This window comes from Tamandua tetradactyla, chromosome 9 (genome assembly GCF_023851605.1).
Source record: "Tamandua tetradactyla isolate mTamTet1 chromosome 9, mTamTet1.pri, whole genome shotgun sequence".
NCBI classification, from domain to species: Eukaryota; Metazoa; Chordata; class Mammalia; order Pilosa; family Myrmecophagidae; genus Tamandua; species Tamandua tetradactyla.
In genome coordinates, this window is record NC_135335.1 from 41669326 (window position 1) to 41694811 (window position 25486).

At 39.5% G+C, this 25486-nt stretch overlaps 1 protein-coding gene and 1 long non-coding RNA gene across 2 annotated transcripts in view; one reads left to right on the forward strand and one right to left on the reverse strand.

Annotated features, from left to right (window-relative positions):
* LOC143647053 (uncharacterized) overlaps nt 1-11788 on the forward strand; it is a 220961-nt gene extending 209173 nt beyond the window's left edge. Inside the window, exon 3 of the long non-coding RNA XR_013157810.1 lies at nt 11525-11788. This is a non-coding gene — a long non-coding RNA (uncharacterized LOC143647053). The remainder of the gene's footprint in view (nt 1-11524) is intronic.
* GRM7 (glutamate metabotropic receptor 7) overlaps nt 1-25486 on the reverse strand; it is a 1019804-nt gene that overhangs the window by 130851 nt on the left and 863467 nt on the right.

A 25486-nucleotide genomic window follows, 5' to 3' on the forward strand; every position in this document is an offset into this window, starting at 1 on the left:
GTGTGTTTTTCACGTAGAATGAAATAGTGTTTTATTTGACCTTTATCTAAATCGAGTATCATTAAAAATTACATTCCAGGACGTTTCTGCTAATGGCATACTAGGTACTTCAGGTCAACCCAGCCACAGGGGACAACTAGAAAAGCTGAACACTTTTTTTTTTTTAAAGAAAAATATCTGCTTCGAGGCTGAGAATATTCATAGGAAAAGATACCAAGTATGAAAACAAAATAAAATTAAAAACCAGAGAGGCAAGGCTGGCATTGAGGGTAGTTTTTTTGCCCCCTTCTATTTTATTTGTCCCTTAGAGCAATCTGCTTATTCCAGAAAACCTCATACACATCTGGGCTTTAGTTTGAGATCCCCCAAAGGGCCATATGCTCAGAGTCAGGAATAACTAGAAATGGACCAGCCCTCACAGGGACTGAACCCCAGCTCAGCCTTGTTTAGGAGCAAAAGTCATCCTTCTCTGGGGAAACTATTATCTACTACCTCATATTATCTGTCCAATTTAACTTATACAATCTTCAGCAGGTTTTAATTATTAGATATCCAGGGTAACATGGCTGAAAAAGATGGCAACAGATTCAGAGTTTAACACATAGATGTAACGGTAGATATAATGGTAGATTAGGACAGAGCTCAAAAGAGAATTGGTGAACTGGATGGATGATATATCCAAGAGAAGGAATATATGAAGACATTATTTTAACTTATCAAACTTAGAGTCCCAATATAATTGAAAATGAGGATGGGGAGGAAATAGTATCCGATTAGAAATGGCTAAGAATTTCTAAGAATAAAACTATATGACTGACTTCTTAAACAAAAACAATGAAGGCAAAAGACCACAAGAGGCCATCTTTAAAGTGCAACTAAACTTCCAAACAAACCAAACCTGAACCTTCCAAAGGTTACAATACAGAAGAAAATTAGCTCAGATCATAGCTCAGAGATTCAAGAAGAACTGAAGGGTCAGGAAGAGTAAATAGGTGGGTAGATATAAATGAATTGTCTACCTGTTACAATGTATTGATTTTTGGAGTTTAAAATGCAGCATGGCAGTTGCATATAAGTAAGGAAGGGAAGTAATGAAATTACTATTCCAAGACTAACGTTATCAGAAAAAGGGTAAGAATAATAATTGATATTAGATTTTATTCAAGAATGCTTGTTGCTGGGGTAACTAAAACCATGTATACTTGGTTAATGCAGGAGAGAGAAATAAAAATAAAGTATATTTGTTTTATGTGCCTTTCTTTTTCAGTCATCAAGAAGGACAAACTCAAAGTAAACTCAAAGTAAAAAACGGAGTTTCCCAAGTCAGGATTATAAAACAAAACCCAACTGCATGTTTTAAGTGTAAAGATGCAGAAAAATTGAAAGTATAGACAAAAATATTCCTCTAAACTGGGCTATTTAGCTAAATCCATGTGAGGGGCAGGTCAAGACTGTAGATTCTGGGTTCTTATGTTCAATTGAGTCCTTCAGTTTCTGCCATCATTCCCCACCTGCTGAGGGGTTAGAAACTAGAGAGAAATACAAAGGGGACTTCTAGGATGGTGGGAATTCTCTGATTATTGAATTAGTTACTGGTTGACTGAATGTGGTCACTTTGTGACCCTTCATTGAGCTGCACTCAGAAGGTTCATGCACCCTACTGAAATCACTTAATCAACTAATTAATCATTTAATTCCACAAGATAATGTTATCAGAACTTCTAATACAAAAATGTCTTTTCTGCACCAGACTTTCATTAAATACCATATGCAAATCATGCACAATATTAAAATACGAGTTCTTGGGCGGGCCACAGTGGTTCAGCAGGCAGAGTTCTCACCTGCCATGCCGGAGACCTGGGTTCAATACCCAGTGCTTGCCCATGCAAAAAAAAAAAAGGCATTTTATTGTATGCTGTATGGCGAGATGACGTTCCATTATTTTTCCATGTGAGCATCTCCTTATTGCAGCACTACTTGTTGAAGTTTTGTTTGTTTTTGTTCGTTTGCTTTTTGGGGGAAGTGCAAGGACCTGGAATTGAATCCAGGTCTCCCGCATGGCAGGCAAGAATTCTACCATTGAACTACTACCCCCTGCACGCCCAAAATATGAGTTCTTGATGTTAAAAATTTGAGACTTAATATCATCCTATATTGATAGAGCTTAGATAATGCTATTGCATTATGCTCATCTAGCAGGGGCCTTCGAGAGGAATCTGAGACCCAGCTAATCTAATTGTCCCAGTCATGAGTCACATGGGTTGTAGGAAATGTTCAAATTAAAATGGAAATCTTCTGCAACTTTTAGGAAAATAAAAACAACTCCGTTTGTACATTAGATAGATGTGGACTACACTTCTTTGCCATAGGGAAAGTGGTTGCCTTATGTTTATTTTCTTACTGTCAGAGATGAATAATGCCACATATTTAGAGTACTCATTAAAAGCCCAGTCACCATCTGGGCTAAATTCTAGCTGTCTTTATAAATGTTTTGTCAGCTATAATTGAATCTCGTTGAAATATGCATGACATATATATGTGATAGTGGAATTTTTTTATGCACAGGCTAAATCCCATCTAGCGGTTTAAAGACAGCAGTGGAAACAAACTTTTTACTGATAAAAGAAACCAAACACTAGCTACATCTTTACTGCCAAAGAAAAACCTTACTAATCTGTATTCACTCATTCCAAATTCTCATTCATTCAAACTAGGGGAAGCTGAGTGGAATTTAGCTCTTGCTCCTGAAAACTGTTTGCTATGCAAACTTAAAGGGTAAATAAATTGTGAGATTGTTTTAAGCCCTTTACGTCCATAAATGTGTCTTAAAAACACTTAGAAACACTAATAATATATTCAAGTTACTTATGTGTTCATATCATCTGTTCATTAGAGCACCTCATTAATTTACTCTGAAATAATAATTGGTTCAAGTTACTATGCATATTCGAAAGAAATAAAATTCTTTTTCCCTAATGATACCCAATGGATCTTTCACTGAATCAAATTGGTCCTCTCCACATTCATTGGAATAATTGTCTTTAAGAATTCTTCCTTGAGCTAAGTATAGAATTGCCATATGACCCGGCAATACCATTGCTAAGATCTATCTTCTCAGTGGACATGAGGGCAAGGACACAAACGGACATTTGCACACCAATGTTTATAGCATCATTATTTACAATTGCCAAGACATGGAAATCACCCAAATGTCCATCAACAAATGAGTGACTAAGCATTCTGTGGTATATACATACGATGGACTATTAGGCAGCTGTAAGACAGAATAAAGTGATGAAGCATGTAACAGCATGGATGGACCTTGAGGACATTATGCTGAGTGAGATTAGCCAGAAACAAAGGGACACATATTATATGGTCTCACTGATATGAACTGCCATTAGTGAATGAACTTGGAGAATTTCAGTTAAAATCAGAGACCATCAGGAGATAGAAATTGGGTAGATATTGGGTAATTGGAACTGAAGGGATACAGATACAGATTGTGCAACAGGACTGACTAAAAATTCAGAAATGGATAGCACAATACTACCTAACTGTAGTACAGTAATGTTAATACACTGAATGCAGCTTCAGCTGTGAGAGTGATAGAGGGAGGAGGGCTGAGGGCACAAATGAAATCAGAAGACAGACAAAAACGACTGAGATGGTATAACCCAGGAATGCCTAGAGTGTACAATGATAGTGACTAAATGTACAAATTTAAAAATGTTTTTGCGTGAGGAAGAACAAAGGAATGTCAGTATCGCAGGGTGTTGAAAATAGATGGTCATTCATTTTTTAAACCTTTAATGTTTGTGTGAGACTAAAGCAAAAAATGTTCATTTGGTACAAAGTTTATATTTTGACTAGTGCATCTCCTAATGTAAGTTATGTGGACAGTTTAATTGAACACCAAACCTTGAGTAGGGCATGAGATTTTGTAGGTTTGTCCAGAGTGATGCCCCAATAAATCTCAGAGTGATTTGAACCATAAATAAAAAAGTATTTGCAAAGTCCCCTTGGGGGAATGGCAAGAAAGAGGGAAAAATTCAACTTCCCTGCACAGAGAATTTCTGATATTCTCGCAAATAGTGGGGACAGCCAAATCAATAGGCCGAGCCCTCACTCTTGGGGATTTGTTCATATGAAACTTATCCCCACAAAGGATAGGCTAAGCCTACTTAAACTGAACCCCCACCCCCACCCAGAGAACCTCTTTTGTTGCTCAGATGTGGCCTCTCTCTCAGTCAAACGGCAAGCAAACTCACTGCCCACCCCTCTCTGCATGGGACATGAGTCCTAGGTGTGCAAACCTCCTTGGCAACATGGGACCAAAATCCTAGAATGAGCTGGGACTAAGCATCAAAGGATCAAGAAAATCTTCTTGCTTGAAAGCGAGAAGAGAGAAATCTGATAAAACATTTGTGTTAGTGGCTGAGAGATTTCAAACAGAGTTGAGAGATCTCAAACAGAGTTGAGAGGTTATCCTGGAGGTTGTTCTTACGCATTATATAGATATCCCCTTTTTAGTTAAGGTGTAATGGAGAGGCTGGAAAACTGCCTGGAAATGGAGAGCTGTGGTCCAGTAGCCATGTTTCTTGAAGATGATTGTATAACAATATAGCTTTCATAGTGTGACTATGAAAACCATGTGTCTGATGCTTCTTTTACCTACCTTATCAACAGATGAGTAAAACATATGATTAAAAATAAATAAATAATGGGTGAAGAAATGTTTAAATACATTTAGTGGATTGAAATGCTAGTGATCAATGAAAGTGACAGTAAGGGGTATGGTATGTATGAATTTTTTCTGTTATCTTTTTATTTCTTTTTCTGAATTGATGTAAATGTTCTAAGAAATGATCATGATGATGAATATATAACTATGTGATGCTATTGTGAATTACTGATTGTACATGTAGAATGGAATGATCATATGGTAAGAATGTTTGTGTTTGTATGTTTAAAAATAGAATAAATATACAAAAAATTAAAAAACAGAATTCTTCCTTGGAGCTCAAATTCATTACATAACCTTTTTCTTTGTTTTTCTTTCTTTCCTCTAAATCTAAGTCTTCCCAGATATTAATATTCTTCAGCAGTCATCCATCCAAAGTAGGTTCCACCCTTCATCCTAATTTTCTCTTTGAAGACACAGAGAAGTTTGAGGCTCGACTCTGTGACAGTCCATTATACATATTAAGACAGCTAGTACATCTCTTCAATTGTCTCATCTCTGTGATAACTATATCCAGTTTCCATGCTGAATTAGAGCCCTGAACTTCTTGAACTTGGTTGCTTACCTAAATGCACACCTACTTCTGATTCCAGTAGTACCCACCAGTTTCAGTTCTGAGTTCCCTCCTCAAGGGCACGGTCTCTGTATTTGACTTCTGCAAAGGGCTTAGTACATCACAGGCCTAACCAGTGTCCAAATGGTTTTAAGTGCATTATAGTTATGACTGCTGTCATCTCCATTTTACACAAATTCAGAGAGGTGAAAGAAGCTTGATTAAGGCATATAACCCTATTTTGGTGAGTCAGTACTGAGACCCTTGAAGTCTGGCTCTGTATCTATCCTCTTAACTGCTAGGATACGCCCCAACCATTCTGTATTATTAATGCCATGAAAAGGGTTTGAGAGCATCTAGCAAAGCTGAGGGAGTGACCCTAACAGAGGCCAAATCACTCTGTTAAGATAAGTTAGGATTAAAATTTCAGGCTATGGATTTTAGTCCAAAGTTCTTCCTACAATATTTTTCATAAAGCTTGAGATTTCTTTTTAAATTTTTCATAGCTTCTGTTTATTTCATTCTACCAAACTGTGTACACTAACCTCAAAAATCCACATCTCGAGATCTATCTTATCTTTTCGGACCAGCTATATATACAGCTGGGTTGCTCAACCTTTGATGGGTGTAGAGTAAGGAATTTGGGTTCAAAGAAAGAGGTCTGGCCTTTGTCCCAGCTCCTGGGAGGTAACCTCTAGAATTTCCTTGTTATCCATGATAGCCCACCACTCCTCTCTCACATGCCTGCACCTGAGAGTTACTACTAAAGACATAACTCAAGGTGGAGGGCTGGACATGCCAGGAAGACTGAAGCCATACCAACATCATGAACCCCAATAAAACCTCTGGGTACCAAAGCTCAAGTGAACCTCCTGGGGTGGTAATACTGAGGGGGTGACACATCCTTACTACCAGGGAGACAACAGCAGAAACTTCATGTTTGAGACCTTCACAGACTTTGCTCTACATGCCTCTTCTTTTGGGGGTTCTGATATGTACTTTTATTTTTCCTACAATGAAACTATACCTGTATGTACAGCACTTTCCTGAATTCCTGGAGTAGTTTTAGTCAATTTTTGAACCAGATGAGGTCATGAGAACCCTCAACCTTGTAGACAGTGGGTCAGAAGTTTGGCTGAGATTGGAGTTGGAGGTGAAGGTCATCTGAAGGGACTGTGCCCTTGACCTATGAAGTCTGCACCAACTCTAGGTAATCAGGGTCAGGACTCCTGGCAATGGGCATAGACAGATTACCTGGGGATTCGTTAAAATTCTGATTCTGATGAAGTGAAGTATAGGGTAGGGACTGAGAGTCTAGTTCTGTAATGAAATTAACAAAATTTAAGGGACAATTATGGTGGCTGAATCATTTTATAGATTTTTTCTTTATATTTTTTATATTATATAAAAAGTTGATGCCTAAAATTACTGAAACTGAACTAGTCTCACCCTTGTTTATACTCTATTTAATGGCTATTCTAGCCTAGTCTTGGCCCCTTGTATACTTGTAACTCCATCCCTCTTTGTTTGAATCCATAAAACCCTGGCACTCCTAAACTTGGGGAGACAGATTTTGGGGCTCCCAGGGCATCTGATCTCCTACTTTGCACCTAGCAATAAACTCTTTCCTTCTTTGAAACCCCAGTGTCTCAGGAGCTGGTCATTTGAGCCATCAAGCATAAAAATTCACTGCACTCGTTCAGTAACATTTCTACAAAGCTCACAGAAGATAGCTGTGTATGTTGTCCATGGGCCAATGTTAATAAGTGAAGACACAGCCTGACCTTGATAATCACAGAGCTGTCTCCAGGTTCTAATAAGTCCAAGACAAATGTTACCTGTTTCTCCCTGGTCATCTCTCTTCTACTTTCTTTACCCTCCAGGTTGTGTTTCAACTTGTTAAGGGTGATTATAATAGGTTTGTTAGGTTGAGAATCCTGTTTGTTAGGTTGAGAATCCAGGCAGTCCTGTTTTCCAGTCCCGGAATTCCTCCCTGAGGCTCAGATGACCCCTCCTTTCCACATGAGGTAGTTGACAGAATTCCCCAAAATGCTAGTTACTTTAGAACCTTTAGTATAGGTCAACTTCTATCCCCTCTCCAGCACCTCCACTTTAAAAAAAGAGAAGAAAAACTACCAGTTCAATCAGATAACCTGCCCTCTCAAAAAAAATGTCTACTTGAGAGAGGAGAGTTTTCATAAAGCCCATTCTTGTTATCTGGGGGTTCTTTTCATTATACTTTAAGATGTTTTTCCTTAACTTTTCCTCAACAGTAGGTTATCAGAATATGCAAATCAGTTTAAAGAGGGGTGAGGGGGTTCTGTTAGGGAAACTCAGACAAACCACCGTCTAAAGCTGGCGCTGATGTGTCCAGTTTTCCTGGCAAGAGCATCCTGATTGAGGAGAAAGGGTTTCTCCATTAACTTATCAGAAGTCCTAAATCATTCATCCATGACTCCCCACCATTATTTTCCTAGTCGGGAAAGAGAATATACCAGTTACTCTGAACTGAATGTGCTAGTTCCCATGAGAGTTCCATTTTACCTTGCAAATGAATGCACTGCCATTCCGGTTTTTCATCGGTCTCTTGAGCCTACATAATGTGAGTGGATGTGCATTTAGTGCAGAAGTAGGGATTGAACCAGGTGTTCGCAGAGTTCGCATAAACAAATGCCCTTTCACTCACTGATGGGTGTTCTGGAATGACAGAGCAGGGCAATGTGATGTCCAGTTCTCAGAAGGCAATGGCAGTGGAAGAAGAAAGGAGCTACTCTCCACAGCACGGTCATGGAGGGCTTCAGGCAGGAGCACTGGTGCTCAGAACAGAGCATAAGGCAGGCTGAAGATGGAGCATTCGATACTGATAAGGGAGTAATACAGAGATAGAGTATAAAAGAGAATTAGCACCAAGTGTTCTACAAAGAAAAAGAGAAAGAGGAGTGCAGTGGACACAAGGGTGCATTTGGATGAACTTGGCTAGGAATGACCCTATCATGCAGAGCATTGCAGACCTTCGAATTCTGGACATGTTACACAGCACAGTGGGTGCAATGGGAAGTCATTAGAAAGTTTTAATTGGGGGAAAACTTAATCTTTTACATGAAAAACAAATTATTCTCTCTTTGGTGGAGAATAGGGTATGGGGGTAAGGATGGAAGCAGAGAGCCCCGTGCAGAGGTTGATGCAGTGTCGGGGCAGGTTGGGGGGGGTTTGGAAACAGATGGTAGCGGTGGAGATAGGCAGAGCAAAGAGAAACAGATCTATTTCGAAGGAAGGATTTGAACAGAGGTCATTTCTTCTCCCCTATAGGCTTTTCTGCATCCCCAGGTATCTTTCCTGGATTTCTTCTTTTTTCCTCGCCACCCAAAATTCCCTCTTCCAAATGCCATAGTTCTCATACCCAGCACCTCTCTATTAACAAATTACAGACCTCTCCCTTCACACAGTATAGCAAAAGTTTTACAAAATACTTGTTAGTGTTTACTATTTACTAGGCACAGTTCCAGGTAATTTATGTGGACTGATTAATTTAATTTCACAACAATCTAAGAAGCAAAGTACTATTTGTATCTCCATTTAACAGATAAAGAATAGCAGACTCAGCAAATGGAAGTAACGTGAAGATTTAGAAAACTCATGCACATTTATAAACTTGAATACGATCCATGAGGAAATACACGTCCTCTCTACCTATTCTCTAAGACTGCTCTAAATGATATCTGCATAAAAATGATATCTAAATATTTAAGAGGAGATGGTACTCCATTGGCCTGGCTATTTCTAGTGAACCAAAAACTATTACTATATTATAAACATCTTTTTCAGTATTTGTTCTATGGTTGGTCAGGCCCAGGATGGCTCAAGCAGCATTTCAGCCAACTATGATCTGCTGGGTGTAATCTTCTACCCCAAAACATAGAGTGATGACTCCAGGGGAAGATGGAAAAAATAAATAGAACAAAAAGTCTTTCACCTGTACAAACACATTGCCTTTGGCCGTTATCTGTAGGCATTTAGATTTCTACAGGGAAAATGGAATAGGCAAGACACAGTGGCCTGAACTATGAAAATAAGATATAAAATCCCAAGTTGCTTTTTCGGTACTGTTCTAGTTTGCTAGCTGCCGGAATGCAATACACCAGAAACAGAATGGCTTTTAAAAAGGGGAATTAAATAAGTTGCTAGTTCACAGTTCTAAGGCCGAGAAAATGTCCCAATTATAACAAGTCTATAGAAATGTCCAATCAAAGGCATCTATCCAGGGAAAGATACCTTGGTTCCGGAAGGCTGATGAAGTTCAGGGTTTCTCTCTCAAGTGAGAAGGGACATGGCGAACCCAGTCAGGGCTTCTCTCTCAGCTGGAAGGACACATGGTGAACATGGTCCGAGTTTTTCTCTCAGCTGGAAGGGCACATGGCAAACACAGCATCATCTGCGAGCTTTCTCTCCTAGCTTCCTGTTTCTTGAAGCTCCTTTGGAGGCATTTTCCTTCTTTACCTCCAAAGTTTGCTGGCTGGTGAACTCTCTGCTTCGTGGTGCTGCAGCATTCTCTGCTCTCTCTGAATCTCCCATTCTCCAAAACTCCAATAAACCAATCAAGGCCCACCCAAATGGATGGAGACATGTCATCACCTAATCCATCTTAACAACCAATCTTGACTAAATCACATCATCCAGGGAGTTGATCTGATTACAGTTTCAAACATACAATATTGAATAGGGATTATTCTTCCTTTATGAAATGGGATTTTGATTAAAACATTGCTTTTCTAGGGGGCATATATTCTTTCAAACCAGCATAGGTACATATCCTGCACCTAATCCATTTTGCCACCTTGTAAAACCTGACTTACATTTTTCTGGTACACTTCTTTTTGTTAAGCCCATTACCCCCTAAAAGCTAAAAACTTCCCCCAAATACACAGCAAGTCATTTAATTATATCAGTGATTTCATGGCCAAGGCCATGTTTTTTATTTGTTTGTTTGTTTTGCATGGTCAGGCACCAAGAAATGAACCCGGGTCTCCAACATGGCAGGCAAGAACCAAGGTCCTGTATTTTAAAGAAATGAAAACATAAGTGCAAATTCCTAATCCCATTGCAAGATTAGAAAATACTATCCACTTATTTCAAATGCGGAATAATTTTAGTCTGCTTGACTAAACTGAACTGAGGTCAGTAAGGCTGTTGGAACTTCCTAGGAATGGGCTGCTATGTCAGTTGGCTTTGGGAGGCCCAAAGTACTTTAAATACCATGCATGTTATAGACAGTTCTTATTCAATAGATAATACCTGAATGGCTTTGTAATTTTTTTTTTAAGGAATGGTTTCCAGAGACAGTTGCCACCACCTAAGTTTAAAATGCTGTATGTATTTTAGACTTAAAAGTCAAGCTTTTACCCAAGACATTTATCCACGAATTCGCCCAGTCACCTCACCTACAATAAGACATGCTCAGTCATATTTGCTGAATGGCCATCCTTATTGTCATAAGAAAAGAAGTTAAGATATAAGAACACCAAGCATCAGGAAACAGTTGTTAAGTCTGTTCTAAGTGAGGCTAGGTCAAGCACAACCAACATTAAAGAACTGGGAATCTATTTGGTATCAATAATCAAGTAGAAATAACCTCACTATATCCAGAACTTAGTTCCTTCCTGGCATCACTTGGTTTATTTTTCCTCATTTTAAGGGCATGGTGCTCAACGTGTGGTCCCCACGCTGTCTGGTTTTCACTTTAAGTACATCGCTACTCAGTGCAAATGGGTTCTTGATATTCACCAACAATCATACTATATTTCTAGTCCGACATGCTCCCACTGTTTAGGTGACAATTTCATGCATTGTCCCCTTTCCTCAAAACTCCAACCCTGTTCCCCAACCCTCACACTCAGCCACCGGCCTTGCTTTCTACTTTAAATACCAGAAAGAAATCTCTGCCAGCTTCTATCCCCTCCCACCAACATGGGATCCATGTACTCTGCCCTCCCCCCTGGTGAGGAGGGGGGCCTGTCGGTCCTCAAGTCTTTGGTCACTATGTCACCCTTCCTCCAAATCCCATCTACTCTCCCCTACTCAAGGCTAGACTTCAGCACTGTCTCCCTCTACCCTCCACCCCTTCCTTCACCTGCTAAAATCCATTTCCCTGCTTGTATTTTTGGACTAGATCATTTCTAAGTCACACAGAATAGTGATGTACTGATTTATGTCCTTCTGTTCTTTTGCAGAGGCTACACTTTGGACCATGTCAGTAAATGTATTCACGTTTGCCACTTGGAGCAGCTGAATGTGGGACGTGTGGCATTTGCAAAGCTATGAATTAAAAATTCTAATTCACCTAAGTGGTTGAGATGCTACTCAGGAGCAGTAGTTTCAGAGAAATACAACTGTGCACACCTTACGTTTTTCACAGAAAAGAAAAGTTTTTTTGCTCTAAAGCAGCCGTAATTGGAGTGAGTTTAAGTGTATTTTGTCTCCTTCACACTCTACATTCAGACACACTGAAAACATATCAAGGACTGCTATATTCTTGGTATTTTATGGGTATATACTATGCTTATTCACTTATTATAAATTATATGTAACATTCTGTCTGTTCTTTGAAACTAGCTGAAACAATGATCCTCAGAGTCATTTTATCTAAAAAGTTCTTTTGATTGTCTTTATTATCTCGTTTTGCATGCCAGATACAACTTAATTTCCTTGTCTGTTACGTTACTCAAGATATGAATTCCCATTAAACCTTTCACATTTGGAAATTATCAGTAATAAATTAACCTCAGCCATTTTAAATCTCTGTCATCTTCAGGTAGCTTCTGTTTTATGCTGAGGCATCCCTGAAGGTTCTGCCATCACCTACAGGCCAGATTGGGTCTTCAACAAAGCAGGACCTTTAAAAAGCTCTGCAGGAAAGGATTACCATTAGGCTTGTGATGGCATGTTTTAGACAACTTTCAGACCTTGCCTTGATTCCCAAAACTCTTTTTCATCAAGAACCTAACAGCTTTCTGAGACTGCTACCCCAAAGGCCAACTGCATATGAATTAATTGCCCAGGCCTGAATGAACTAATGAGGGAAGTTTTGTTGCGTTGTCTACAATACTGCTGATGTTGTACCAATGTTGTATTTTTTCAATAAATAAAGACATTCTTTTCTTTCTTTTTTTCTTTTTTTAGCTATCTGTCCTCAAAACAATCAGATAGGCTCTGCTTTGGGAAACTGAAATACTTGTAAATGATACATGATTTTTTTCCCTTTCCACATGCTCCCTCTCCCAATTTACAAGTTTGTATGGTATCCCTTTACTTTACATGGATCCAGTAAGAGTCCGGCTGCCTTTTTACTGGAATATAATTGGAAATGTTGGTTATAACCAAGGCCTTCCCAGAAATGTCATATTTGAGAATGATGCACAATTAATCAGGTGTGGCAAGCCACATTTAAGAAACTGTGACTGTCTTTTATGGAGCCCTCCCAGGAAAGCTGGGTCTGTACCTAGCTTTACAGGTCCTGGCACTACAGGTGGTGAGGACTGTCACTTTCATTTAGGCCAAAAATCTTAGAGTTCTGGAGACTTTGAGAAAAGAAGAACTTGCACAAATTTATACTTAGTATAGGTAAAACTCAGTGGGCTTATCTTCCTAGCTCAAGATGGCAAATCTGCACTGTACAAGTGCAATCTGAGATTCCTTACAGAAACTGCCAGCAGCATAAACTTGAGCAGTCCTATATTGAAAATTAGCTCCCTTGATACACTTATGTAAATAACAAAGCCACACCTAATGAAATCAGCCTTATGTTCTGCTCTAGAATAAACTTTGAGATTTTTTTCAGCCAAAAAGTGTGGGGAAGACTATGAGAAAATTTGGTGAAAAGCAAAATGCTTTTTCACCAAAATATTGGTGTCTCCAATGGTAAACAATGCATTGTTCACAGCAAGCCCTTTCAGGTTATCTGACCTAACTTTTCATCGCTTTGAACTATTTTACAACTTCTGTAAATTGTAGATAAAGCACACCAATGTAAAATGATTCTTGTCTACAAATGAAGAGATACATTTTGTCCAGTGACGATTCAATTCACTTCCCTCTCTTCTCCCCTGGCAGAGGAAAAGTCAATTTTGTGCCATTTGCCCATGAATTTCAACCTTTCTTTACTCCCTATACATTTGTGTGTCTTTGACTTCTCCTTTGAATTGGTTGTAACAACTGCCGGTGACTTCATTAATAATGAGTTATATATTATTATAATTCTTAAACATGCACAAATTTAATATTTTTAAAAATGTGCTTCTTTTCAGTAGCATCAAATTAACCTGCATCCTGCCTCTCTACTTGATTGAAATCATGACAAATGCAATAATAGGGGAAAAGCAGACTATAATTGTATCTTCCTAGACCTTACACTCAAGGGCAGAAGAGGGGAGAAAGACAATAAAACAAATATGTAAATCACATAGTATGATACTATGATGGAGAAAAATATAAGACATCACATCCATGAGTGTTCTGGAAATCTAATTCATTTGTACTATTTTTCTCTGGGAAGTAACAAATCCAAGCAGGATAATCCTTGGAATTCCCAATGCCATTTGTGCCCTCTTGAGGGTCTTGATCTCTGCAACATATCATAAACTAGTCAAAATTTTTGAGCTAGAGGGTACTCAGGAAAACAAACCTTCAATAAGTATCACAATGCATGAACCAAGGCTAACCTTACTCTTTTGGATTTCAAAAAGCAGCCTCAGGCTTGTAAGAAGTAAGTGCTGAATTGAAAGACTGATTTTTTTTTTAAATTAAATAAACAAATGCGGATCCTGCTCTTTGGGAAATAATCCTAAACTTGATTGTACCAACTGAGAAATAGACGAATTTGCCCAAAAGGCTAACAGGTATCATGACAATATTTGATGGTGGCTCTAACTGGCTAGAACTCTATTAGATACTGTCTACATCAGATTTGTAGGTAAATCTGATGCCTGAGATTCTATGTCCTGTTTCTCCAAATGCAAGGAGTTCTAAAAAATTTTGCCCCTTTGGACAGTAGATACTTAGTTTTATCAGAGTAAACTATAACTTTTTTTTTCTTATTTTGCATGGGCAGGCACTGGGAATCGAACCTGGGTCTCCAGAGAGAACTCTGCCTACTGAGCCACCATGGCCTACTCCAACCTATAACTTTTGAAAGTTCACTAACTCATATCCAAACATGTCAGCAAGCCTCTGAAAATTATATAGGTGGCTAGAGTAATTACCAGTGGATGGTGGCCATGGTAGAATACTCAGATTTTCTGCAAGAAACAGCACAAAATTTGCATGCTTCAAAGAATTCCACATTGACTACCAGTCTACCTTAGAGAATTCTAACTTATAAAAAAGTAATTTCTTCTGAAACAACTTTCTTTATTATGAACAGTAGCAGGCAAATTAACTACAATTGTATCTTCTTAAAGATTTCTACTCCAAGAGCTAAAATTTCAAGCAGTCAATGGAAAACTAATTATGCACAAGGAGTCCCTGGTGCTGAAAGCATGGATCACGGGCCAGCACTGGAGAGAAGGACATTGTTACCTCTGTGAGATGGTATCTCTCCTTTTGGTGGCAGGCACATGAATCTGTACGTAATTACAGATAGACGCTTTCTGACTTTCAGTTCTTTCCTTTTCATCTCCCCTGTAGATGATAATCGGAGAGATGGATACTAAATGAATATGAAGAATAAAATATGACAAAACAGAAAATCACTGTGTTAAATTGTGGTGTTCATTATATTTCCTTTCTTTCACAGTGTATACAACCCAATTCAATGTGTCATCTGATTCCAAGGGTAGAGCAGGAAGCCACTGCTTCTCCTGCCTGTTCTCATGTGAAATTCCATTTGAAAGGGCATCTAAAGCCCAGCTGCTGATAAAATATTATCCTGTTACTTATAGGCTCTCCCCTCATCCTATTCTGCAAAGATAAGTATTTAACAAAGGTATAATGACATTTTGTTCTGCTAACGTCCTCTCACAAGAGGAAGAGACACATATGTCACTGGCACTACTGGTTGCCTACGATCATGGGTTGAGCTGTATCTCCCCAAAAGATATGTCGAAATCCTAACATCTAGCACCTGTGAAGGTGACCATATTTGGAAATAGGGTCTTTGGAGATGTAATCAAGGTAAAATGGAATAGGGTGTGCCTGAGGTGGGGATTGAACTCAGAGACCAGAGAGACACAGGAAGAAGGCTATGTGAAGAGGGTGGAAGATTGATAAATCCCAGAAGGATTTGAACAGTGAATAAAAAAGTATTTGCAAAGTCCCCTTCGGGGGGGATGGTGAGAAAAGGGGAAATTTCAATGTCCCCAAGTTTAATTCTTGATATTCTCACAAGCAGTGGGGACAACCAAAGCAATAAGCTGAGTCCCCAATCTTGGAGTTTGTTCATATGAAACTTAATCCCACAAAGGATAGGTCAAGCCTACTTAAAATTAGGTCTAAGAGTCACCCCCAAGAGAAAAAGAAGTTGCTCAGATATGGCCTCTCTCTCCAGCCAACACAACAAACAAACTCACTGCTTCCCCCCTATCTACGTGGGACATGACTCCCAGGGGTGTGGACCTTCCTGGCAATGTGGGACAGAAATCTTAGAATGAGCTGAGATTCAGCACCAAGGGATTGAGAAAAACTTTCTCAACTGAAAGGGGGAAGAGAGAAATGAGACAAAATAAAGCGTCAGTGGCTGAGAGATTCCAGAGCCGAGAGTTTATTCTGGAGGTTATTCTTACGCATTAAATAGATATCACCTTTTTAGTTAAGACATAACAGAGAGGCTGGAGGAAACTGCCTGAAAATGGAGAGCTGTGTTCTAGTAGCCATGTTTCTTGAAGATGATTGCATAATGATATAGCTTTCACAATGTGACTATGTGATTGTGAAAACCTTGTGTCTGATGCTTCTTTTATCTAACTTATTGACAGATGAGTAAAACATATGGATTAAAAATAAATAAATAATGGGGGGAACAAATGTTAAAATAAATTTAGTAGATTGAAATACTAGTGATCAATGAAAGGGAGGGGTAAGGGGTAAAGTATGTATACATTTTTTCTGTTTTCTTTTTATTTCTTTTTCTGAATTGATGCAAATGTTCTAAGAAATGATCATGATGATGAATATACAACTATGTGATAAAAAAAGAATGTTCATATTGTATGTTGATCGGTTTTATTAATAAAAATTAAAAAACAAAAGAGGGAGGCAGAGATTGGAGTTATGCTACCAAAAACTAAAGAATTCCTGGGTCTACAATAGGCTGGAAGAGGCAAAGAATAACCCTAGACCTTTCAGAGGAAGCATGGCCCTGTTGACACCCTGATTTCAGACTTCTGGACTCCAGAGTAGTGAGAGAATACAATTCTGTTGTTTTAAGCCTCCCAGTTTGTGGTCATCACTTGACAGCCCTAGGAAACCAATATATCTTCCCAACATTTTTCCCTTTCTTCTTTCTAGCATGGTTTTGGCGTTCCTTTGCTTATCTTTGAGTCTTCCTTTCCTCAACTGTAAAGCCTTTGGTAATTAAAACATGGCATTATCCTGACAAATACTACTGGTCCAGGGTATGGACATTTATTCCCCATGTTTGGAAGCAAAGGTACCCCTTCCTTTCCCTTGGACAGAAATAAAGATGCATGAGGGCGGGTGGTGCACATGTGGTTCAGTGGTAGAATGCTCGCCTTCTATGTGAGAGACCTGGACCATACACCCCACCCACATCCCCCAAAAAAGAAGCATAGGGTCCCAGTGGCTACTGGCACCATCTTGTGAGCCTGACCCTGTAAACAGTACAACAGAGAAATGGAAAGGACCTGGGTTCTTTTTGTTTTGTTTTGCTTTTGCACAGGCTGGCTCCAGGAATCGAACCCAGGTCTCCAGCACAGCAGGCAAGCACTCTGCCACCAAACCACTACTGCCCGCCCAGGACCGGGGTTCTTGACGGCCCACTGAGACATGCTCCCACAGCACCTGAAGCTTGGTCAGCATTGATGTTTACACGTGAGGACATGCATTTCCCAAAGACAAGTTTCTGTTATTTGCAGCCCAAAGTAATTTCATTAGATACAAGATTTGTACACCTTTCCTTTCAAGCATTAAATGTCAGCAGGTCATCAAGTTACTAGATCTCTGAGTGAAGGGTTATTTTCTCCAACCTTCTATTTTTGCATTTATTCACTCAACATATTTGTATTTAGTACCTGCATTATGCCATGAGCTTTGAGGAGCAAAACACACACAGCCCCTGCTCTCTCTAACTTATGGTCTCATACACATGTTCTTAAGCTTTTTGTTGCTTTGAAATTACTTGGGATGGCTGGTGAAGCCTATGGATCCCTTAGGATAATGCCTTTAAATGCATATGAAAAAACACATAACATTATGACGGAAACCAGATATGTTAAATGAAGTTATCAAACTGTTAAAAAAAAATTGTGATGCTGCTTTCTATACATACACATCCTTCTGTATTAATGCCTCAAAAATAAGTTTAAGGAACAGATTTAATAAGCATAATTTCAAAGTAATAGTGAGCATAAATAATCTTTTGAGATGGCTGCAACAAGTATAATGGGATATGAATATATCTGTGATTTCTATTCTTGACAATGTCACGGTAGCTAGTAACAGTACTGGAGTTCAGGGCAGGCCATGGTGGCTCAGCAGGCAGAGTTCTTGCCTGCCATACTGGAGAACCAGGTTCAATTCCCAGTGCCTGCCCATGCCAAAAAAAAAAGTACTGGAGTTCAGTATGTATACTGAATTGAAGGAAATGCTGAATTACAGTTTAGGACATGCAAATACTCTACGGGAGGACAAAACATGACAAGTATTGGGAAGGATCAAGGTCAGTGTGGCTGGATCACAGAGAGTTGGGGAAAAGAGGGATAGGAACGAGGAGGTTGCAATGGTGAGTAAGGACTACTTTCCCCTCCCCTCCCCATCTACACACACTCACATGATAACATAACAGTAGTAAGGAAATAACATGAATTAGCTGAAATAGCAGGGGATAAAGGCATTGACCTAACTGTACAAAGGAAATCAAAGATGGTGCTTTGGAAATGAATAGATCTATTCATCCATTCAGCTAAACATGAATTTTCTATGGAGACAATTTTTATAATAAAAAAATTTATAATAATTTTTATAATAAAAAAATCGATCGAGATTATATGGCAAATTTAAGATATTTTCACCCTGTCAATTTGAGAATCATCAGCTTAAGGTGATGTTAAAATCCACACATGGGGTGGAACATGGTGGCTCAGCAGGCAGAGTGCTCTCTGCCATGCCAGAAACCCAGGTTCAATTCCCAATGCCAGCCCGTGCAAAAAAAAAAAAAAAAAACCCATGATCTGGATGGAGAAACTGATGCTTAGAGAGGAGAAAATGATCACCTGAGGACAAGCAGACAGACAGTAGCAGAGTTTGTCCTCAGACTCCAATCCACTCTATTCCAAGTCTTCTGAACACACACAAAGGGACAGGCTTAACTAAGACATTCGTGCTGCTTACCCAAAACTTCTATTGAAAAGTAAGAACTCTAACAAGAAATTCAAGCACAATTACGACAATCTAAACATGTTCTTCTGCCAGCCCCATCTCCCCCCACTTCAAACACTGGAATTAGGAAATGAGATTTTTATTTGGTCCCTCCCTCATTTGTTCTACATTTCTCTGTGATAAAGAAAACCTATTTCCCATTACATTAATATTGCTTTTTCATCCTAACAATATACTCCTGGTACACTCCAGAATAAAAATCAAGTGATTTTTAAGTATCACTGGAGAAAAACAGAACAAGAAACATAAAAATCATGGTGCCATGGTGTGCCTTTTGAACAAGTTAGCTATGAAAATGGATTCCTATCCTGAAGATAGCAATTGTATCTCTACGATGGCAACATTTCTGGATGGTTCAGAAACTTTAATGAAAACTTCAAACTTTCAGATCTCTTGCAGGAATGAAGCTAAATGACCTGTTTGCCTGAATTGTTACTAAGATGAGAGGACAGTTCATGGAGTATACTGCTGTATCATCCAAAACAGACAGTGTCTTTCAAAAGATCTCAACAGCCTCTATTTGCTCACTAGAAACCCCTCAGTCATGGACATCAGGGTCTGAAAACCCAGTTAATTATGTCTTACTGAAACAACAAAAGGTAACTTACAGCCTTTCCTAGGGCTCGGTGGTTCTGGGGCCTTACCAACTCGACTGAACTTTCAGAGAGTAAGATTCTTGGGTCAGGAGTTCTCATCTATCCTCTGACAATCCCTTCTCCATAATAAGGATGAAAGATACTTTAATAATCTCATAAACTCTGCCTCTTTATGCAATGGTCTGCTAGCCACAGTGCTGACATCTTCCTTTGGATACCAAAGCAGGAACACAGGTTCCTCTGTCAACCTCTGGACATAAAATCAGGAGAAAGCTCCTACTGCTAAAATTCACCTGCCAGGCATTAGTGCAAAAGCTGAATGCTAATGCATTGATGACTAGGATACAGGGACCAAGGTTTTACATGCTCTATATAATAGATCATCAGGTGATGCTCTGAACTGTTTTGGGAATATACAATTATCAATGTGAATTAAATATTATAGCTTCATGATAAGAAACAGATTAAAAGACTACTTTAAATGTACAGTGTTAAATTTTATATGGCAAGCATTAACTTTACAATAAAAAAAAATCCAAGAATGACTTCTAAAAATAAAGGGAAAGCCCATATGTGAAGTTATCGAAGTTCTCTCAGTGAATTATGGGAAATATGATTAACATGTGCCCCATTAAATGAAATCAGATGCTTCCATTGATGATGGGTCCTTTGGCAAGTGACTTCAAACCTGAATCTCTGTTCTCAGATCTGTAGAATACAAGGGGCTGGACTAAATTATATCTACAATTCCTTTCAGTTCAAATATGCTGTCAGTGAAGATTCTCTTCCAAGAGTCATATATACAGGAAAATACTTAAGTCCCTGCAGCCTTGCCATGTGCTCTCATTAACTCTAGATATCTTCTTTATAGCTAAGCTCGTAATCCTTCTAGAAAGAAGAATTTGCATTTCAAGTCATCACTGGCCCATTTTTAATTCATCAAATTCAGTTATTAATTATTTCACTATTGAGGCAAGTGCTTATCTTTTCATCATGGAGAAACCATTCTGCCCTGTCAAGAAGCTACTTTGAAGTATGTCTTATTAAATGCAAAACTGCCAATAGTATTTTCAGATGCTTAAGCAAAGCCTGCAACATTTTATTAATTTTACAATTGCTCTGTGGGTTAAAAACCCTCAATTATTTAATGTCTTCTCAAGGGCAACTTCAAGTCCTTTGGAATCAAAATTTATGAGCAAGAGACCTTTCATACTAATGATAAAAATATATTAAAGGAAGTTTCTTGAGCCCGATCCAACATGGCGGCTTAACAAGGTATGGGATTAAGTTCGTCCTCCAGAGTAGCTAGTGAATGACCAGGAACAGTACAGAACAACTGCTGGGGCCACGTCAGTGACCAGACACACAGTGTACCCCAGTCTGAACCAGCTGGACTAGCTGTGAGCTCCCCCAGAACCGTGAGTTCCACAAGCCGCAGTGGCCAGCGCCCCTCCCCCACAGGCTGCTTCCCAGAGGGGAAAGGAAAGAGACTTTACCAGCAGCAGGGACTGAGTGTAACCAAACACCAATTGTGGATTAATTAACAAATTCTGACACTAAAAATAGACCCCCAGTTCAGATGAACCCCCAGTAAAAGGGGAGGTCACTGGTTTTTGCCCTGGCACACAGAGGGCAGGACTGATGGAAAAAGAAAAAAAAAAAAAAACAGGTTTTTTTGGATCTGAAAAGGTCTGGGCCCTGCAGGAAAGGAGGGGACACACAGGACCTAGAGCTACACAGAACAACATACCAGCTTAAGCTCTTGAGTGGCAAACCCAAGGAACGGGGCCCTTCTCTGAAAAGGAATTTTCTTTTTCTCTTTTGTGGCTGTGTTTCTATGGATTGATTACTCTTTGGATAGAGCTCCAAGTTTCTCAGGCTCCACTTCCCCAGGCATAGGCAGAAACAGGCTTGTCTGAGAGCTTCTCTGGAGCCTGTGCCTTCCCCAGGAGAGGGGTGGGGCCCAGCTCAGGTGGAATCCCTCCTTCAAGGAATTCAGACCCCAGGGTTTGGGAAAGGGAAGTGATTAAAGCCAGCCTACAACTTCTCCTCTGTCTCCACTATGCCCTCAGCAGGGAGAATCTGCCAAAGTTAAAGGTACCACATCACCTTATACTGGTGGGACCTGCAGGCAGAAAAGCACCACATACTGGGCAGGATATGCAGAGTTCAGAGACTTCATAGGAAAGCCTTTCAATCTTCTGAGTCTCACCCTCAGGGAAAACTGACACAGATGACTCTTTCCTCCTGAGAGGAGACCAGTTTGGTCTGGGAAAATCTGGCTGGGGTCTATAATACCTAAGAAGACCCTCCTAAGGGGTGGGGGAAAGTCACAATACAGGCAGGGCAAGAAACAAAAAAAAACAAGAACTGAAAAATTCTGATCTATTAAACAAAACCTAAGCTAGAGGACTAGAATAAGCTGAACTGAATGTCAAAGAACAGACAGACAACAAAGTCATCCAGCAAGAAAATCCTAGGGGGAAAAAATGGAAATAATCTCCAGAATAAACTAATTGAGGTAATTAAATGCCCAGACACCAGCAAAAAATAACAAATCACACTAGGAAAATTGAAGATATGACCTAGTCAAAGGAACAAACCAACAATTCAGATGAGATACAGGAGTTGAAACAATTAATTCAGAATGTTTGAACAGACATGGAAAACCTCATCAAAAATCAAATCAATGAATTCAGGGAGGATTTAAAGAAGGCAAGGAATGAACAAAAAGAAGAAATTGAAAGTCTGAAAAAACAAATCACAGAATTTATGGGAATGAAAGGCCCAGTAGAAGAGATGAAAAAAAAAAAAATGGAAACCTACAATGTTAGATTTTGAGAGGCAGAAGATAGGATTAGTGAACTGGAGGACGGGACATCTGAAATCCGACAAGCAAAAGAAAATGCAGGGAAAAGAATGAAAAAATATGAGCAGGGACTCAGGGAATTAAATGACAACATGAAGCACACAAATATACACATTGTGGGTGTCCCAGAAGAAGAACAGAAGGGAAAAGGGGGAGAAAACCTAATGGAGGAAATTATCACTGAAAATTTCCCAACTCTTATGAAAGACTTAAAATGACAGATCCAAGAAGTGCAGCATGTCCCAAGGAGAATTGATCCAAATAGACGTACTCTAAGACACTTACTAATCAGAATGTCAGAGGTCAAAGAGAAAGAGAGAATCTTGAAAGTAGCAAGAGAAAAGCAATCCATCACATACAAGGGAAGCCCAATAAGACTATGCACAAATTTCTCAGCAGAAATCATGCAGGCGAGAAGACAGTGGGATGATATATTTAAGATACTAAAAGAGAAAAACTGCCAACCAAGAATTCTATATCTAGCAAAACTGTCCTTCAAAAATGAGGGAAATTAAAACATTTGCAGACAAAAATTCACTGAGAGAATTTGTGACCAAGAGACCAGCTCTGCAAGAAATGCTAAAGGGAGCACTAGAGACAGATATGAAAAGACAGAAGAGAGAGGTGTGGAGAAGAGTGTAGAAAGGAAGACTATCAGTAAAGGTAAAAAGAAGAAAAATTAGATATGACATATAAAATCCAAAAGGCAAAATGGTAGAAGAAACTTTCTTTTAGGTATTTTAGCAGTTGGGACCTGGCATATTTGCTGGGGAGAATGAGGGGTGAATGGGTGGGATGATATGTAACCTGATTATGCCTGTGATATCAAGGCTCAGGTTGTCAGGCAGAGTATATGCTGTGACAGAGCTAGAGCTCACCAATATCCAGGTATCTGGCTACATTTTCCAGACACCCTCTCACCCTTCCCCTGCTGCTGCGACCTTGGAAGCCAGGTGTTCCAGATAGCATGGCTACATGATAGAGAAGGGCTGCCCAACTTGCACCACACTTCACTTTTCCACCAACCACCAAACCATGGGTGTTTACCTTTTATTGCATCACACCGAAACCCAGCCTGACTAACACAAGTCCTGACACTGACATTCGCCCACACATTTTATGGCCACCGCTCCTCCCACGAAGTTCCCTGGCTCTAAGTGATTGATCTGCAATATGTTAGATGCCCGAGTGACTCTGGAAAAGCAAAACCCTCATACACTAGGGAAGGATCTGATCTGCATGCAAACGTCACTGTTTGAAGAGATTCAAACATTGGCATCCTGTGGTCAAAGGGAATGTGTCTTTCTGGCATTTCAGAGAATGAACCCCCCCCCCCCCACTCTCTATCTGTTCAGGGGAGTAGGAAGAAGAAAGGGAAGGGAGAGCCTTACATCTCAGATACAGTAAGGGGTGGCTGTCCATCCCAAGACTTCTCCCTCATTTGTGACATGTCACAGTCAACTGGGTTTATGTTGCTTTCTGCCATAGCCTTTCTCCATCCCAGGTATCTGCAGCACCATAGGATCTGCACATCGTAAACTGTAATTGTAACTTCTAACGCCATCCATGATTCCAGCAGACAACACGAAAACATTAAAAAAAAAAAAACTGAGCAACATAAAGAAACAAAGGGAGCCTTATGGTAGATGCCACTAAAGGACGGAGACAGCATATCCTTCACATGTCCCATGGTTCCGGGAATTGGTTGCAATCACTGAATCGGCCACTGAACTGCAGGGCTTTGGAAACTGTGTTCCTGAGGCCAAATGACCTTGTGGCCTATTTTTATAGGGCCTGGAAACTAAGAATGATCTTTACATTTTTAATATTTTAAATGCCTGTGGAAAAAAAAAACAAACAGAACAAAACAAAAACTAACAAGAATATGTAACGGAGACATACATGGCACACAAAATCTGAAATATTTTCTACCTGGCCCTTTACAAAACAAGTTTGCTGAATCCTAGACTACAGAAACCACTAAAAGTTAAGTTTTTAGCCCAAATATTGTATTGAGTCTTCTCAGCGTATCCCTGGAGGAAGAAATAAATTAGGTCTAAGGCAATTCCCTCAGTTATCTCACTGAATACCATTTGTTGAATGCCAATTCATTCAGTGCTTAGTTTGACACATGACCGATCTGCCAAATTTACCAAATGCAAAGTTTAACAATATTTTTTCTTTAGTAAAAGCTTTGACAGAAATCTTAAATGTCAGCACTGTTGATTAAATGTATAGAAAAGAATATTTCTTTCAACTAAAATGCTTCATGTGGGAATTTTTCAATTTCTGCTGACATTTTACACAGGAAAACATATTTTTTCTAATTGTTGTTCTTTCTACTGCTTTTGAATTAAATAAAATTGCAACTGGATTTTATAGGCATTTATGTTTAAAAACAAGAGGCACTTACACAATGTCATAATCAGGTCCTTGATCATCTCTCTGCAGGGATTTTGCCCTCCACCCTTGAAGTCTCATGCTTCCCAGAACCCTACCATTATAGGGCAGCACCATCTCCACATGTCACGTGTCCGACTCTGGCCCACATCCTCTCTTTCTAGCTACATTCCTCTGGAGCTCTGTGGTGACTTGAAGATGTCTCCAGAAAAACATGTTCTTGAACTTAATCCATCCCCTTCTGGGGCATGAATCCATTTTACGTAGGACCTTTTGACGATGTTGATCCAGGTAAGATGTTTCCCAACTCAACTAAGATGGGCCTTAATTCTATTACTGGAAGCCTTTGCAGGCAGAATGAAATTCAGACAGAGCACAAAGAAAGCCACAGAGGGAAGGGCAGAAGCTGAACAGCAACAGAATCCAGAAGAGAAGGAAGAGGCCAGGAGCGGCTGCCATGTGTGATACTATATGACAGAGGAGCCAAAGGCCAAGGCTTACCAGCAGCCTGCCGAAGAAGGCATCACCTTCATGAGGTCTTGATTTGGACTTCCCTAGCCTTAAAACCTTGAGCCAATAGATTTCCATTGTTTAAGCCAGCATAGTGCATGGAATTTGCTTTAGCAAAAAGGAATCTAAAACAACCCTGACTTCAACTTGTCCTCAACCACACTGAAAACCCCAGTCCAGATAAATCATTGTCTTTCCCCTCCTAAATG